Genomic DNA, 17608 nt, shown 5'->3' with positions numbered 1-17608 from the left:
TACCTCAGTATCTGCTGCCTGAGGCAGCTGCCTCACTTTGAGTCATCATAGAGCCGGCCCTAGTACCTGGACAACAGGCTTAACTGGAAGACAAGTCACTGGGCCACAGACTTCTCCAACATGGTGAGCTGTAAAAAGGTAAAGGTAAAGGGAGCCCTGACAGTTAAGTCCAGTCGCAGACGACTCTGAGGTTGCGGTGTTCATCTCGCTTTACAGGCTGAGGGAGCCGGCGTTTGTCCGCTCGGCAGAGAGTTTTTCCGGGTCATGTGGCCAGCATGACTAAGCCGCTTCAGGCGCAGTGGAACACTGACACCAGAGCAGTGCACGGAAATGCTGCTTACCTTCCTGCTGGAGCGGTACCTATTTATCTACTTGCACTTTCTGGGGTGCTTTCGAACTGCTGGGTTGGCAGGAGTTGGGACCGAACAATGGGAGCTCACCCCGTTGCGGGGATTCGAACCGCCAACCTCCTGATCGGCAAGCCCAAGAGGCTCTATGGTTTAGACGACAGTGCCACCCCCATGGTGAGCTGTATTTATATTTAAATTACAGTCATTGTTTCTACATTTGCACCCATACATATAAATTAGCATATGCAAACAGGCAATTCTGAGTCTTTTTTAATATTTTTGTGAGGTGTTTCCTGTTTTTTAATAGTGAAAAAATGGCCACTCTTAAGAGTAAACTTTACATTGTGTCATTTCAAACTCAAGGGTCAACATACAGGTGTCTGGCACTTCTTTTTGTAGCTTAAATTCTGCATAGTTGTCCTTTCAAATTGTATGGTGATGGTACAAATGGTGAATACAGTGGTACCTCGGGTTACATATGCTTCAGGTTACATACACTTCAGGTTACAGACTCTGCTAACCAAGAAATAGTACCTTGGGTTAAGAACTTTTCTTCAGGATGAGAACAGAAATTGTACTCTGGCGGCTCAGCAGCTGCAGGAGGCCCCATTAGCTAAAGTGGTGCTTCAGGTTAAGAACAGTTTCAGGTTAAGAACGGACCTCTAGAATGAATTAAGTATTTAACCCGAGGTACCACTGTATACCACAGCTTTGTGGCAGTGCATGTGGTTTGTATACAAATGATCCCAGGTTTACATCTCTAATTTAAAGGATATACAGAGAGATCTGCTAGTTAGACAATATTGGTCTCTAGATAGATCAATAGTCTGATTCATTATAGGGCAACTTCATGTCCACATGCTTTGTTGGTAATGTCAGTTTTGATGTTTATAGATGAATGTGGCAATGATCAATCTTGAGGCGTCATGCAGGCTTGCATCAGGTCTTTCTCCTTTTTTGTTGTAAATTAATTTTTATCGGTTCTATAATTATGACAACCTGCATAAACATAACAAATACAGTGTTCCAAAAGCAATTAGTTATACAAATGAAGACTGTGTCCATTGTAAATTTATACTTTTTCTCTTGGTATTCCCCCCCCCCCCAAATGAATCTGACTTAGTAAAGTGTGATTGGTCCGATCTCAGGAAAAAATTGGCAGTTAAGAGTTGCAGATGAGAGCATTAATATAATGGTTGTGCTCTATTTTTATCCTTCTTGTTAGCCGAAGCAACAAAATCAAACTACTCTGAAACAAATTTGCCTGCTTTTATATTTACCCTGGCCATTCTCAATTCCTCTACCTATTCTCCAAATTTTCTTCTGCCAGTATTCCATTGACCCCTGCTTTCATGTATATCAAAAACTGTATGACTGTCAGTCTGGTTGACAAATTAAGGTGTTACTTTTTAGGTCTGTATTGCTTTTAGAAAAAAATATTCAGAATGGCTGTGAGTCCATATCTAACCATTGCTTTGGTAGATCTCATAAATTTTGGAAAACTAAAGACCCAGAAAGAGATGTTGACAGATCCACCACATGTGGTGGTCTGCACCTTTGGCCATGCAGAGTCACCAGCAATTGTGAGGAAAGCTGTAGGCTGGTTTAGGAGAGCTTTGGGTAGATAGTATGCCACCAGTGTGTCAGTTTTAGCATGGTTTCTTTGGGGTGTGTGGAAACTGATTTTAGGTGTAGTCTATCCCATGGTGAATTCCAGGCCTTTCCCTCTATTTCTCTGCAGCAACCAGAGAGCTTAATTTGCATTTCTGAGGTAGAAATGATACCCAGAGTCACCTACCTGTCAATTTTTGCGTGGCAAATCAATGTTGTAAAAACATACCTACCTGGTAGATTACATTGTCATTAAATGTTGCTTGCTTTTTGTGGTAATTTATGGTCTCATTCCAATACCACTTTACTATCTGACTGCTGAAGGGCAAAAGCCAACCGACAGACTTTTCCATGTCAAAAAAATGTTGGTTTCAGTTAGCTTTGCAGCACAGTGTGAAAGAGTTGTGGTATGTGGTCTGTTTCTAAAGTTTAAATAACAGCAAATTAAACGGGAGGTGAGACCAATAATTTAAAGAACCTTCCTTAAAGCGTTCCACTTAAAGTCTGTATCTGCAGCAAAAACATAAAAGATTATGTATACAATTTACGAAGAATGTTTGCAAGCATTAGCAGCAATGTCTGCACCTTATCAACGTACATTGATTTAAAATGCATCCTTTCGTTTAAATGGTTTTGATTTTCTGCCTGGAAGACAAAAGAGAAAATTAGTAGCTATCACTTACTGAATTCACAGAATTGTACATTTGCCTTCAGGTGGAAAGATTTGTTTTTCCGTTTATTCACAGGGTAATGTTGACTTGGAAAGTAACCACATCAACTGCTTGGTCATACATTTCTCATGTACAGACAGTGCCATTAAAGTGGAGCGGCAGGTCATGGGATAGTGACTGCCACACTGCAATGACAACATACATATTGGGCCTGATGTAGGAGAATCTGATAACATTTTCAGGAAATGCTTCTGCTATTCAGTGAGAAGTCCTCCCAGGGTGGTGGGAGGACAGGTAAATGAGTTCTGTAAATGTGGATCCACTACTGGGAATAACATTATTTATACCTATCATCAGATAAACTCAGTAGGCATATGGATAAAATCACAATAGTGACCTCAGTTGATCTTAGAGACTAAGACTGAGCAAACAGCATGCAGCAGTTTCTCATCTAACTATGTGAACCTTTAGGTCAATATCAGCTAAAAGAATCATACCCAGAAGGCTATTGGAATCCAGTGCAGATATTGGAATACTGTCCCCTTGGAAATCTCTTCCATTATTCAGTGTACTCTCCAGGTTCATCCTCTTAGTAATATTCTTTTCCAAGTAGTTTACAGGAGTTTTGTAGAACCATGAGCATGAAAGAAGGGTTTTTTTTTGGGGGGGGGGTGCATTTCTATTGCCTCTTCCACACTTAGAGTGTTTCCACTTAGAGTGTTTTCTGCAGGGAAGGAAAGTCTGGATTAAACTGGAGGGGGCTGAATATGATCTGTGATTCCTGCATTGCAGGGCTTTGGATTAGATTATTCTTGGGGCCCCTTCCAAACCTGCTTTTCTATAATTCTATGAACTGTATGTTTCTTCCAGCAACTTTGTGTGGACTATGTGAAACATTTGCATGCACCAATCCCACAATAAACACCTGTTTGGAAGCACCATAAAGGTGATATCCATCTAAGTCATACCCAGAGTAGACTCAATGAAATTAGTGGGTGTGTTCCCTATATTTGTAAAACCCATCTAGATCTTCCATAACTGTCTCTTGCTTCTCCGATCCGCACAAAAGCTGACGCTTGTACTCAGGTGAGATTTCCCCCCCAAGCACTTTATGATTCTGTGGAATTCTTGTTTGCTTGTTGTACAACTCTATGACCACAGCAATTTGTAGTCTGAGTTTCAGTGACCATTAAATTCACTAGTGCCATAGTATTATGTCTCCAGGACCAGACTAAAAACCCCAGCATAATCTAGCTTGTGTAGACAATATATATAAAAAAGAATGTTCATGAGATATTTAGGAACTAGAAAGAATAGATGTCCAAAGGCTATTCTACATTACCAATAACGCATATGAATATGCACCACAAAGCAAAAATAATGGAAACATATTGCTGGGAAAAGATATAGTGTAGCAGACTGTAAATGATGTTGCCTTAATAGAGAACAAAATGAGCATGGCCTCTCTGCTAAGCCATAACAAAAGCTGTCATATCTAGTTCAATTCAATAGGTTTATTTGTACTAGCCAAAGGCCATGACAGTTGCCATATCTAGTTGTGAAAGCTAGGAAATGGCAAACAGTATGAATTTGTGTCCTCAGATTTTCCGCCTTTGAATCTGTTAGTAGAATGAAACATACCATTCCAGTATCTGAGGGTTGACAAAGGAAAATAATCTACAGGAAACTTTTTAAAAGATCGCAAAGAGGGACAAAGCATTCGTTTTGCATGTTAATAAACTTATGAAAATTTGATATAACTTTAGGGGAAACAAATATAAAAAAGATATAAGAAGAACTAGCAGATCAAGGTTAGGAGCATACAAATTACAATTACAGAAAGGCTCAATTTTACCAGTGAGTGAACTTATTGTTCAAGGAATTTTGTATGAGTTAGCTACATTTCTTAACTATATGTTTTCATCAAATTCTGGCCTGCCCAAGATGGAAGACAGTTTTGCTAGAGTCAGCTTAAATGTATCAAATGTGATAATATATATCAAATCCTGTCAAAGAAAGGAGGTGGTGATTTCTTTGTTTTATTAGAAATTGTAATATTGGAACAAGGGCTTGTGGGATATGAAGATAACTTGGGTGAAGTTCTAACAAAATGCCTGGCTAGCATCCAACTAAGGGATTCTCTAGGAGGCTTAGTTTGGTCAGAATTGAATATACAAAAAATACATTACAGTACTTCTGCTAAATGAGCCACCATAGTCACTAGACGGCTGTGAAAATTTTTGTCCTGGGCTTTTTAGACTCGTCTACCCATGTACCCTCTGAAACCAAAGAGGTGCATTGCTTGCCAGATGTGAAATGTATTGACATTATTTTCAGCTCTCCTACCCAACTAGATGGGGACCTATTTTTCCTCCTACTTACCCGGTATTGGTTAAGATAGTAAATGGATCTACCAGGTTATACATTGGTGAAAATAATTATTTTTTGGAATGAGGTACCACTTTGGCACTTGTTTTTTTTATTCAGGCTGATGGTTGATAATTTGCTATCTGGGAATGACATGGTTTTTTAAAATATTCCTTATATTCCTTTAACCCAGGGTCTGATTGGGCTTATCTTACACATTCCTTTTAAAATTGTACTAATGCATCACAACATTGACCAAAACACTAGGGCTTATGTGCAGTTTAAATATTGGTAAATAGCGTTACTGAGGACAGAACTCTAGTGTACTTCAGCTAGTAGACACAGAAGACACATAAAAGCATAAGGAAATTGAAAATAAAAAGAAATTATTATTAATAATAATAATTTTATTTGTATCCCGCCCTCCCCTTCCGGAGCTGGGCTCAGAGCGGCTAACATCATATAAAACACAATATACATAAAAACAAACAAACAAACAATTAAAATGCACCCCAAAATTAATTCAAATAAATTAAAATTAAAATTAGACTGGACGAATGGACATCCTCAAGTTAAAATTGAAAGTGGTTAATAATAAACAAAACCAAAACATGCTAGCTTCTATAATCTGATTTAGCAATAGTGATAGATAGAGAGAGAGAGAGAGAGAGATGATAGAGATAGACAGAGACAGAGACAGAGACAGAGACAGAGAGATAACAAAGTCTTAGGTTTTTCAAGGAATTATCAAGCCATGCATCCAAAATGGAGTGTCTTAACAGCCAGGTTTAAGCCAGTAGCTAAGTACTTCAGCACCTTGGCCAGTTCCATAGCTCCAGTCTGAAGATATCATGTCCTAAGCACACCATTTTAAGATACCTCTGAGACTGGGAGGTGGGGTGAGGGCGTCGTGTGCCTATGACATTCAGCTCCTCCTGTGCGTATTCTCCATGGGTTCAGAAGCTTAATTACCTGTGCAGATTGTATTCCCAACCAATCTGGAGCATTTCCTTGAAGTCTGCCCTCCCACGGAGATTTATAATTAATATACAGCAGCATAGGGGAGTTTTAAATGTTATCCAGTTCAGGCTCAAACTTAAGGAGATTTCTCACACCTGTCTATTTTTATCATAATCCTACTTGGTTTCTGGTAGTTTAACCATCTGGCTGGCATGAAGTCTTTCTTGATTAAAGAAAGAGTGCACAATGGGCGTGACTCTGGTCATAGAATTTGCATTTTCAGAAGTGCATGAGGCCAGTATTGGTCAGGCCAGCTGTGCAGTATGTATTAAATAAAGCAACCCCTGTGTTGCAAAATATAAGTCAGCAATATCAAGAGATGGCCAGAAACAATAAAAATGTGAACAACTTTATGGAATAATTCAAAACATCAAACAACTAACAAAGTCTCTGAAAGACTGGCACTGTGGTTCATTTAAAGACTTTCAGAGACTTTCAGAGACTTCAGTTTGTTAGTTTTGATATTTTGAATTACACTGGTACCTTAGGTTACAGACGCTTCATGTTACAGACTCCGCTAACCCAGAAATAGTACCTCAGATTAAGAACTTTGCTTCAGGATGAGAACAGAAATTGTGCAGTGGCAGCGCGGCGGCAGCGGGAGGCCCCATTAGCTAAACTGGTATCTCAGGTTAAGAACAGTTTCAGGTTAAGAATGGACCTTCAGAACGAATTAAGTTCTTAACCCGAGGTACCACTGTATTCCATAATGTTTTTCACATTGTTATTGTTTCTGGCCATCGTGTTGCGTTTGATATTGCCAGCTGTGCAGTATGGCTACACTTGAATTCTACCAAAATGCAAAGGTACAGAACATCACACATACAACCTTTCAACCACTGTACTTGTTGTGGAGTGATCATATGGCTGCATGTCAGAATTCGTTTAGAAGGCACTTGATTTCTTGCCCACTGAGACTCATAAATATATATGTAGAAATACAACAGTATTTGCATGTGAAATATTTTGGTTTAAAAATAAAATCAAAATAAACCAGGAAGGTCTTTCGACAGATCTAACTGAAATTGGGGGGGGGGGATTGGGTGTGAAATGGAGTGTAGGATTGCTGCCCTTGTTGCTGTCATTTAGTTCGTTTTAGCGGTTAATAAGACTGGTTGCTTTTAAACAAAGACAAATATCTGGCAATGGAACCCCAAAAAGAACTGGCAGTGAAAGCAATAAAAAGCTAATTTAAAAATTATAGCATCCTAATAACTCTGTCAGATGCTCACAATGGGAGGATGATGCTTGCCCAGACTTTATCTCTGTGGTGTTCTGAGGACAACCACGTACATTCCATTTTAATTCTCTGGGGTTTATTTGCCAATCCTAACAGTGTGTTTTCATGCTGAGCATTGTTCAGAACCTATTGCGCTCATATAGCCTTTGGATCTCGATCCTGTTTGCTAAATTATTATGTTTCTAAGTCATGTATATGTATGTATGTCCATATAAAACCAGCATGATATTTACAGTTAGTTTTGCCATCAAGCCAAATCTGGACATATATACCGTACATTCTCCCCCCCCCTTTTCTTTTTTTACTGAAAGAGGATCAGAGAGAGTTCAAAATGTATTAGCTTTGCTTCTTCTGTCAGATGGTTGAAAAATGATACAGCATAGACATCTGCATCTTGTTTACCTGCTCTAGCTAGAACCTTCTTTTCAATTTATTAGGATCCAGTCTCTGGCAATCTGAGCAATCCCTTTCTTTCCCCCTACATCCCAAGCCTCAGTACAAGAAATGACTGTGAATTGCAGGTTTAGCAAGTCTGGAACTGGTGACTCAATGGTCCAAAAGTCACAAGGGATGCTGCACTAGGGTACCAATCAAACGTTGAACCCTACCCCCAAAGAGCTACTGCATTCATTCAGTACAGCAGTTTCATGGTGAAGCTATAAGGTAATTTCCAACACAAGAGTGCTGTTGACTTCTTTGTGGATCATATAGTTGGTACAAATCATGATATCGTTGGGATCCAGGGTCATAACACCAGCTGTGCCTTTCATACCAAGTCCCAGGGCATGGCCTGCAGGCATATGGTATAGTAACCTTGTTGAAGTTAAGCAGGTCTGGTCAATGTCTGGATGGGAGATACCTGGAAACCTTGTGTAAGTTTCCTGGAGTTCCATCATGAAAGAAAATTGAGATATGAATAGAAAGGAAGAAGAAAACACCAGTGTTGGAATGCTACCATTAAGTTCTAAAAGCAGTTTACTCATGCAGTAACCAATAATATTCAACCATATAATTGGAGTGCCTCTTCATATTGTCACTCATACAAAGGAGACGTTATCATGAATCTTTTGCATTTGAAGATTATCATGTAAATGACCTTTAGATTTTTGTGCAGATCCCATTATTCTGAATCCCAGCCATACTGCTCTGTCTTTTTCCCCATGACAGACACAGAAGTATGTCTGCAAACAGTGTTCTCCTGGGTTTTTCCTGTAAAATCAAAGACTTTCTGTGTACTGGACAATCTTGCTCCAGTTTTTAGGATCATACTTGCCATATACTACAGGAAGAGATACCTTCGTACTTATTTTTGCTGGCTGACCCACAAGATGGCACTAAAGAGAAAAGCGACAATTTTCCTAATAAAAAGTGAAAAGCAAATGCAGGAGACCATATGTTGAATCAATGTTATTTTAATTAGAAGCATGCTTCTTTCATTGTCAGTTACATTATATTTTGTGACAATCCCTAAAGCTAAATAACTGAAAAGATGGTTCATTTTTGCTCAATTAGCTGTTACTTTTGAAAGTAAATGAATAAGACTTAAATTGTGTACCATTCCAGAACACTATCTCAGAATCATGTGCATATTGTCATCAAACTGATGTTCGTAATTGTTTCCTGCTGCAAAGCACACATATAAAATATCAAACAAGAAAACAAATTGGCTTGATGCTTTTCCTAAAATGATGATGATGATGGTATCTGCAATCCTGGAGACACTTAGATTACTTACATCCCATTGACATCATCCAGCACTTTAACTGGTAGTATTTGAACAAACAAAGGTAAATTAAGTTGCATTAGAACATAATACATTTTTTCTCCATCTGCAACTAACAGAACAATACCCACTTGCACAAGGCTGTAATTCTAATGTTCAGGGTTGTGCTGTGAATGTGCCATCCTGTTTTAGGCTTACTTCAAAGTCAATCCTATCAAAGTAAGCAGGATTTATGTCTGAGTGCATGGGAATATGACTGCCCTGCATGGCTGCCATCTGATCACCACTTTGGGGAAGTACGGTAAATAAATTTAGTAAACCCATTTTCTGAGTATGCAAATTGAGGGTAAGGTGGTAAAATAGTAAAGGGATACTTACATAATTGCTCTTAACCAGTGACAGAAGTCTGCAAACTGGAGATTTCTGTTCATGGATTTGTTGTAACGAGGACTTAAAAGGCTGTGTTGTGTGTAAGAAATACTGCATTCAGAATTCCCCAGAGCTCAGACACAGCTCTCTGAGAGAGGATATGTGCAGTCTTAGTCCAATACATCTATGCCCCTGATCAGCATTATAGGAGGGCTTCAATCAGAATCTTCAGAAGGGCAGTAAGATTTTGCTATCTTGCACACTGTTATCACTATCAGAAATGGGACAATGATGGATACATTCAAAGTAACTTGCACTGAGTGAATCCATACTTTTGAACTATGAGTTTTTATGACAATGGTTAGCTATTTAAATAATTCATTTTAAGCAGCAGAAAATGGAACACATGAGTAAAGCGGAAAGAGAACCAAAGGCACTGAGATATTTCCAACTGAAAAATACAGAAAATATTGACATTTAAAGGGTAGATTTAAAAAAAAAGCCTGTGTGGAAATATTTCTGCATATGGAGCTCAGGGAAAGAAAAATGATGGGACTACATCATAGCTGGAATGCACAAAGTAATGAACAACATAAAGAACAGCACTTCCTGTTACAGTGGCAAAAATAAAATCTATGCATTTCAAACTAAAAGAAGAAAATACTTTTAATGCAATAATACATCAGTGACACATAGAACTCTGTTGCAAAATGTAACCAAGGGCAAAAATATAACACTTTTCAAAGTTTTAGTGATGGAGATGAATTAAACTACTCATGCCTTAAATTAATTATGACAACAAAATTAGGGATGAAGATATTTAAATGCTGAAGAAAATGCAAACAATTTTCCAAGGAAAGACTTATAGTCATTTTTTGGTCTGATCCCATGCACTGTTCGATGCACCTAATCTGGCTGATTTCAGAACCTATGTTACATCACAAGCTGGGGCTGTAAGCCAGTTCAGGGCATCATGCTGGCACAATATGTCACCAAAACCTGGAGGTAGCCCTGGGCATACTTATGGCATAGCACAGCCTAGTTCAAAAGACTGGACATAAGGGAAGTCATTGCTGAAATGAGGACACAACTGCTTATCAGCGCGCTGCTAGGACATGAGTTCAGCGTCCAGAGAAATGCTAGACCAGAGGGGCTGGCACTCTAGGGAACGCAATCTCTTCCGTAGCAAAAATATATTTGTTCAGATGTGTACCTTTTAGAAATTGGGGCTGGGATGGATGGCTGGATGTGTCCCAGTAGTGAAGTATAGGTAGACATGAACTGCTCCACTGCTTCTTAAATGGAAAGGATTAGACCGCATTGCTTCAGCAAGAACCTTTACTCAAGCACATGAAAATGTTGAGGTCAGTCAAACTCTGTTTTGACAAATGTGGTCTTAAACATACTTGTGTTTTATAATCTAACATCTTTGTCCACTGTGCCACTCTTCATTCTTCCATAGCAAAATCCTTTGGTGCCATAAGCCATCTTTGCACGAGATTCTCTTTTCAGGAAAAAACAAACATGTATTCTGCTATTCTCCACTCAAATGGAGAATCATTAGATGAAAAGAATGAACACATTATTTCACCACACTGTTGGGATCCCCACCTTGTATTGAAGCATCAGAGGTTGTCGCAGCTAGATAGAGGGTGTTGTCAGTAGTGGACATTCTACATAATCTTAAAAATAGGAATTTGAGGTTTAGTCATGTACTAACATAATGACTTGAGAAGAGCCTGCTGAATGAGGCCAATGGCTTATCTTGTCCAGCATCCTGTTGTCACAGTGGCCAGCCAGGTACCTATGAGAAATCAAGAAGCAGCAGGACCTGAGCACAAGAGCATTCTCCCCTCCTGTGGCTTCGTGTTGTAACTGGTATTCAGAAGCACAGCCACCTCCAACTGTGGAGGCAGCAAAAGCCTTATGCTATATGAGGGTAAGTAACCCATCATCATATTTGGAGCCAGGAAGGAAATAGTCCATCCCAAGACTGGCTTGGGAAAGGCCTGCCAAACTTCTTCAAAAGTCCCACATCTATCCAGTTATGAAAGAAAATATTTGATGTATCCAGAAAAATGAAGCATAAATCAAAAAGGTTCAAAGGCATGTTTAAAAACAACACAAGCCCACATGCATTCTCTGAAATTTATACTGCAACGTTTTCTGTTTAGGTGAGTTCAGATCCATGAATAAATTGTCCCCCCCACCTGTATGATATATGGCTAAGGTCCCTTATTTATAGACTCTTTCTGCTAAGAGTACAAAATGGCAATATAGATGCTGAGTTGCACCACTGGAATCTCAACAAAGAGAATTAAACTGATGTTGCCAGTCTTTTTTTAAAACTCTCTTACCACAAGATAGGCTTGTATATAAAATAGGAAATGCATTATCTGAAGTGTATCCAAGTGTGTTCTGAAACATCTTGTCTGGAAGGACAGTTTTTACAGTGAATGTGTGTGATGATGTGCTCCTTTTTCAGCACAAGTGAAGTCTTGTCCTGTAGCTCATAAAATGTGATTGCATACAAGATGCTGATGGCCTAGAGGAATTTTTTTAACAATGGAGTCTCATTACCAAGATGCTGCTAAAGAAATAAGACTTGATTTTTTAACTTTCAGCAGCGTCATAGAGAAAAGTCAAGGTGAAGAGTGAATTTCAGAGGAAATGTGTAGGAAACCCAATTGTGAATTTACCGTAGGAATAAAATACCTAAGGCTTTGGAGGACAGTTAGGCTGTACTGTAATTCCCCACACACTTACCAGGAATGAGTCTCATTGAACTCAATAGGTGTACAGTTGTACCTTGGTTCTCAAATGCTTTGGTACTTGGACGTTTTGGCTCCCAAATGCCACAAACCCAAAAGTGAGTGTTCTGGTTTGCGAACACTTTTTGGAAGCTGAACATCTGGTGTGGCTTCCGCTGCTTCCAGTTGAGTGCAGGAAGCTCCTGTGCCTTGCTTTTCAAACCATTTTGGTTTGACAACCAAGGTACAACTGTACTTCTGAGTACAGGTTTTCGTTCTAATATAAATGAATTGTCCCATAATAGTCAAATTTATTTTCCCCTACATATAAATAACCTGTAAAGTCATAGATAAATATTATGTATAAATAAATGTAAAGTCCAAATATTTTGTTTCAAATATAAAGCGGGAATATTGAATTGCCATGGTTGAAAGTATTTCTGAAGCACCGCAAAGTCACCATTGTTGCCACAGAAAATGTTAAAATGCCAATGGCAATGAGATATCAAATTTTGGCTCAGTAGTGTTTTGAACGTTGCTCTGGAAAATCGGGATCCAGATCATAGCTTTGCCATTTTCCCATGGGGTGGCCCTGAACAAATGACCTTCTTCCTGCCTCTGTGAAATAGGAATAACAGCTGCTTTCTCCATTGAAATACTGTGATAGGAATTCAGTAAGGATTGTAAAACACATGGCACCCTTTAAATAACACTGATAAAAAGAGTTGTTCCTTTTTTAGTCAGTATAAAACTTCTCTGCTGGGGTATTTTTTTCGCCCCAGACACCTGGGAACAAGTGGATTTTTCTCTTAAAGGAGTAGTCAAGTGATGTTCATTATCACACCAGTCACCTGTCCTGTCTCCAATGGATAAACTGACCTTTTTGGTGATCTTGGCATGTTGAATATAAATGCTTCAAGCATGTACTTGGATCATAAAGCCACTCTGGAAACCTTCAAAAAGCGAGTTAAATCAGGATGTGTCAGGTTAAGATCTGAACATCTGTTGAAATATTATGTCGACCTCAACATACGAAAACTTCAATGTGACTTCAGTGTGAGAGTTGGCCCTTTGGGAGCATAGGAAAAAAATATTACAAAGATGACTGTGTTTCTGATGGGTGCTTCAAACAGTCTGCACATAAAGGCTTCAAAACAGATGCATGTATCCATGTAAAAGCATTTAATGAAACACACACACATCTATAAAGCTCAATGTTTTGTTTTGTAGTTTTTTCCTCTTTCTCCGTGTATCTCCTGGCCATAGTTTCCCAATAATTGCTTCCTATAGGAAAACCAATTAAAATTACACAAAGCCAGCAGTGCTTTTTGGGAACACCTCTTCAGAAAAACTACTTCTACAGCTCCGCTGTCTCTACACCTCCCACACTGTCAGTGTCTCCACATTTCCTCTCAACATGTTAACTGTATGCACTTTTACATTTCACGTTCAGCATACTGACCGGTGCTACATCCTTAGCAAACCACCTTTATTGCCCATCACGGACGGATCTCTCTAAGCTCAGTGGTAAAAACCAATGAATGTTCAGAACTATGTCTTTCATAATCCGTGAGCTTGCAAGCCTGCAAGAGAAACCATTCCAGTTGCAATAAAACCTTGGGCCATGTGGCAACAAGATACAATGAAGGAAAAATTAAGGGGCTGAATGGCAAAAGAGGGCTGGGATCTGAACTCCCCAAAGTTCAGTGAACCAAGTACTTTATCAGTGCAGTGAGATGTTAAGAAAAGCAGTCAAAGCTTGTGGTATGGATAGCTACATATGAACCCTCCTCCCTCCACCATGTGGTCTTTGTTTTCAGTGCCACTTTGTAACAACTACAGACGGAGAAGGAGCGTTTATACAGTGGTACCTTGGGTTACAGACACTTCAGGTTACGCGATTTCAGGTTGCAGATGCTGCAGGTTGCGAATGTGCCTCCCACACAGATCATATTCGCAACCCGATGTTCCACTGTACAAAGGTGGAGGAGTTTAGTGTACCATGACGGAAGCGAGTAGTGAGTTCCTAAAGATGAGCGGTTTCTCTGCAATGGCTGGCTGAAAGTGACCATCATGTCAAGATAACTAAACAGTATGCCCCATTTTACCATATTTTTCCATCCATAAGACGCCCCCATGTATAAGACCCCCACCTGTTTTGGGGGACTCAGATTTAGGAAAATGGGGGAAGATGGCCCCATGCATAAGACACCCCCTAATTTTTGACAGTATTTTTTTTGGGGGGGACTAGTCTTATACACAGAAAAATATGGTATATATGCATATCTGTAAAATGCCACTTGACATTTTGCTTCCCTCTTATGGGACCACAACAAATGTGTACAATTAAAGTTGAAAGAAATTAGGTTATGAGCTACAGAAATACACGTAGTCTAAATAAATGCAAGCATGAATGATATAGCTATAGGGCTGAGCTGAGGACAATATGGCGGATGAAGCTTGTAGTAAGAAACAAATCTAAGGTGCAAAATAATTTTGTAGAGAAGTCCTGTCTCATAATTCTTGAAATGAAACCTCAACTTTTTTTTTTTTGAGGGACCGTTTATGTGCATAATTCTGCATTCAGCATATTAGCGTTGTGCTATTGATATATTCTAGGTGTTGGAAAGTTGTTCTCTTTAGAAATGTATTTGAGAAAAATGGCGAATTCCTTCTAATGATTCCAGCTCTTTGTGTCTCTGCCTCCTACCCTCTTTTCCTACCTTCATTCATTTTGCCGATTTCCTTTTTTGCTTACTGTCGGGTACTATTAAAGCCTTGGAAATCTGCTCGAATGCCTTTGTAAAAAGTTTTACACGTATGCTAAAGGCAATTTCTTACAGACTTTAATGTTTCCATCCATACAGGCAAAAGAAGAATCACTTTGTCTGGGAGAGCAGCCACATTTGCTGTGCAAGAGGGTGCTTCTTCAGCCGCTTAGTTGCTAGAACTAGAACTGCTGAAGCTTTGTGCCTGGGAATTCCAGATTTGCAAGGGCTCCTTGCACTACCTTTTATACTCAGGTCCAGGCTCTTAAGTATGAAACGCATGTTTAGCTGGTCAGTTTTGAGGTGGCCACCTATGCAGAAATTGCCACTTTTACCTTCAGAAAACATACTTCTGTATGTATAAAATTTTAAAGGCCATCTTAAGAAGTCAAGTATTTCTCTTAAGGAGGAGCATGTGGTGATAAACCACATGCACTTGCCTACCTAACCTTAAGTATTGTTCTGATATTGTAAGCATTGAAACATTGTGCCTATTTGTGCTGAGACTTCAATCCAATTCAAATGATCGGTAAACTTGTACTGAGCCTCTTTATTTCCAGTCTTGGTTCCTCTTCCCTTGTCTCCTTTTCCTTTTGCGTTGTGACTTTTAGACTCCAAGGTTTCACACAGGGACGGTCTTGTTCTAACTGATTGTATGTAAGCAGCTCAGGGAGCCTCAAGAGCAGATTGCAAGTGCTCTACATGGTAGTAACAGTAGTAATAAAGGTGTGTCCTTATGGTAAACTGGTCGTGGGAAACCACTTCAGGTTTTCAGCCTGGTGTACAAAATTGTGCCCCGTGCTTATGATGAACTCCTTTCCTTACATAAGTACATTTGGGCTGGAAACAAGAAGTAAACAGATCAGTCAACTGACTCACTTAAAAAATGGAAAGAAATCTGTCTGGTGTGTGATGATTGAGATGTTCTGATGACAATAAATTTCTAAGCAGTGTTGTCACTGTTGTTAAGGGGCATCATCAGCTGTGTCAGTGTCACTCTGAGTGGCTCTGCAGCTTCAAGGTGAGAGAAAGCAGGCAACATGTTCAAGGGAGGCATCCTGCCACTTTGGTCAGGTATAGTCTTTGCATGACCCAACCCAAGCAGTGCTGCTTGAACCATAAGGACACTGGCCCATTGGGATAGGTAGAAGGTTTTTAATGTATGATGGTTTGCTGTGTTTTTTATGTTGGAAGCTGCCCAGAATGGTTTGTGCAACCCAGTCAGATGGGTGGGGTATAAGTAAGTTGTTGTTGTTGTTGTTGTTGTTGTTGTTAGCATGCCTTGAATCAGGAGGCATCTGTTCAGGCAGCCGCAGCTAGGGTTAGGAGAAGAGAATGACTGAACATTCAGGCATTATCAGTGGCATAGCGTGGGTTGTCAGCACCCGGGGCAAGGCAAGTAATTTGTGCCCCCTAACCCGTGGATTGCGCCCCCTAACCCATGGATTTGCGCCCCCTAACCCTAACCCCCAAATGTTGCACCCGGTGCGGCCGGCACCCCCGGAACCCCCATGCTACGCCACTGGGCATTATCAAGTGTTGACCGATTTGGAGATACTTGAAACAGATGCCTGTCTTGGCCACATGACACCGGAGTCCTCAGGGCAACTTTTGATAATGCCCTCAGAGTAAGGCAAGTGTACTTCAGTTTCCTGCAAGGCATGCATCGCCCTCAACGTTTCCTCCTGCCATTCAGAAACAGCCAGCCATTCAATCCCCCTAAAGTATATCGAGCACAGACTATATACCCTGTACATGTTCAATATTTATGTGGCGAACAGATTCGTTTACACAGAACCCCGGCAAATCCTGCGGCGGCGAGGCGGATTTATAATCTGACACTTGCCAGATCATAAGAGCAGGATCTGCCAAGAAAGAGAGACTGTCTGTCATCATCAGCCTGGAAGCCTTCCATGGACTCGGGAGCCCGGCTGGAAGAAACACACATCTTCGCTGGAAACGGCGAAGCTAGCTCCTCCCGACCCATTGCCCAGAAGAAGAGTGATGACTTGGGGAAGGAGCCGCAGATCTCCAGAGAGTGTCTCGTCCTGTTGCCCGAAGCGACTTCCTTCACATTGCGCGCCGGGCGCGAGCGCCCCGAGGAAAGCTCTCTAACCTCTCGCTCTTTGTTCCTTCTCCTGGGATTTGCTCAGCCTGGCAAAACCCCTTTAAAGTGGTTCGTGCGGTTTGGTTAGTTAGACACACACACACACACTCGCCCGCGCGCTCCCCCTTCCTCTCTCTCTCCCGACAGGAGCTCTGTCAGTTCTCTCTTGAGGGCTGTGGGTAGTTCCCAACCCACAGACCTCGAGCGAGCAGCCGAGCGCGGGACCGCCAGCTACAAAGCCACCGCCTCGCGCTCTCTCCTCCTCACTCGCCGAGAGGCGCGCACGCCAGCAAGAGCCGCTCGCTCGCTGTCCGGGCTCGGGAGCCTCGCCAGGTCTTCCGAAGTGCGCAAAGCGGCGCCGAGGAGAGACTTTGTGCTGCCTGCAGGTGCTTGGGAGCCGCTTGGAGACAAGGAGTTGGCCCCCGGCGTTTTCCTTCCACAACAATCCTTCTCTCTCTCTGTCTCTCAGCAGCAGCAGCAGCAGCTGCTTCTGCTTCTCCTCCTCAGCGTCCTTCCCTCTGCGATAACCTGGGCGCGAACTGCTGGGGGGGGGGAAACCAAAACAAAAAAAAGACCCGGCGAGGCGAGAGCGCGAAGCCAACCAGAGGACCCGGCGCGAGGAGAGTTTGGGG

This window comes from Podarcis gaigeae (genome assembly GCF_964106915.1).
Source record: "Podarcis gaigeae genome assembly, chromosome: 10".
NCBI classification, from domain to species: domain Eukaryota; kingdom Metazoa; phylum Chordata; class Lepidosauria; order Squamata; family Lacertidae; genus Podarcis; species Podarcis gaigeae.
Note: the sequence above shows the minus strand (reverse complement) of the source record.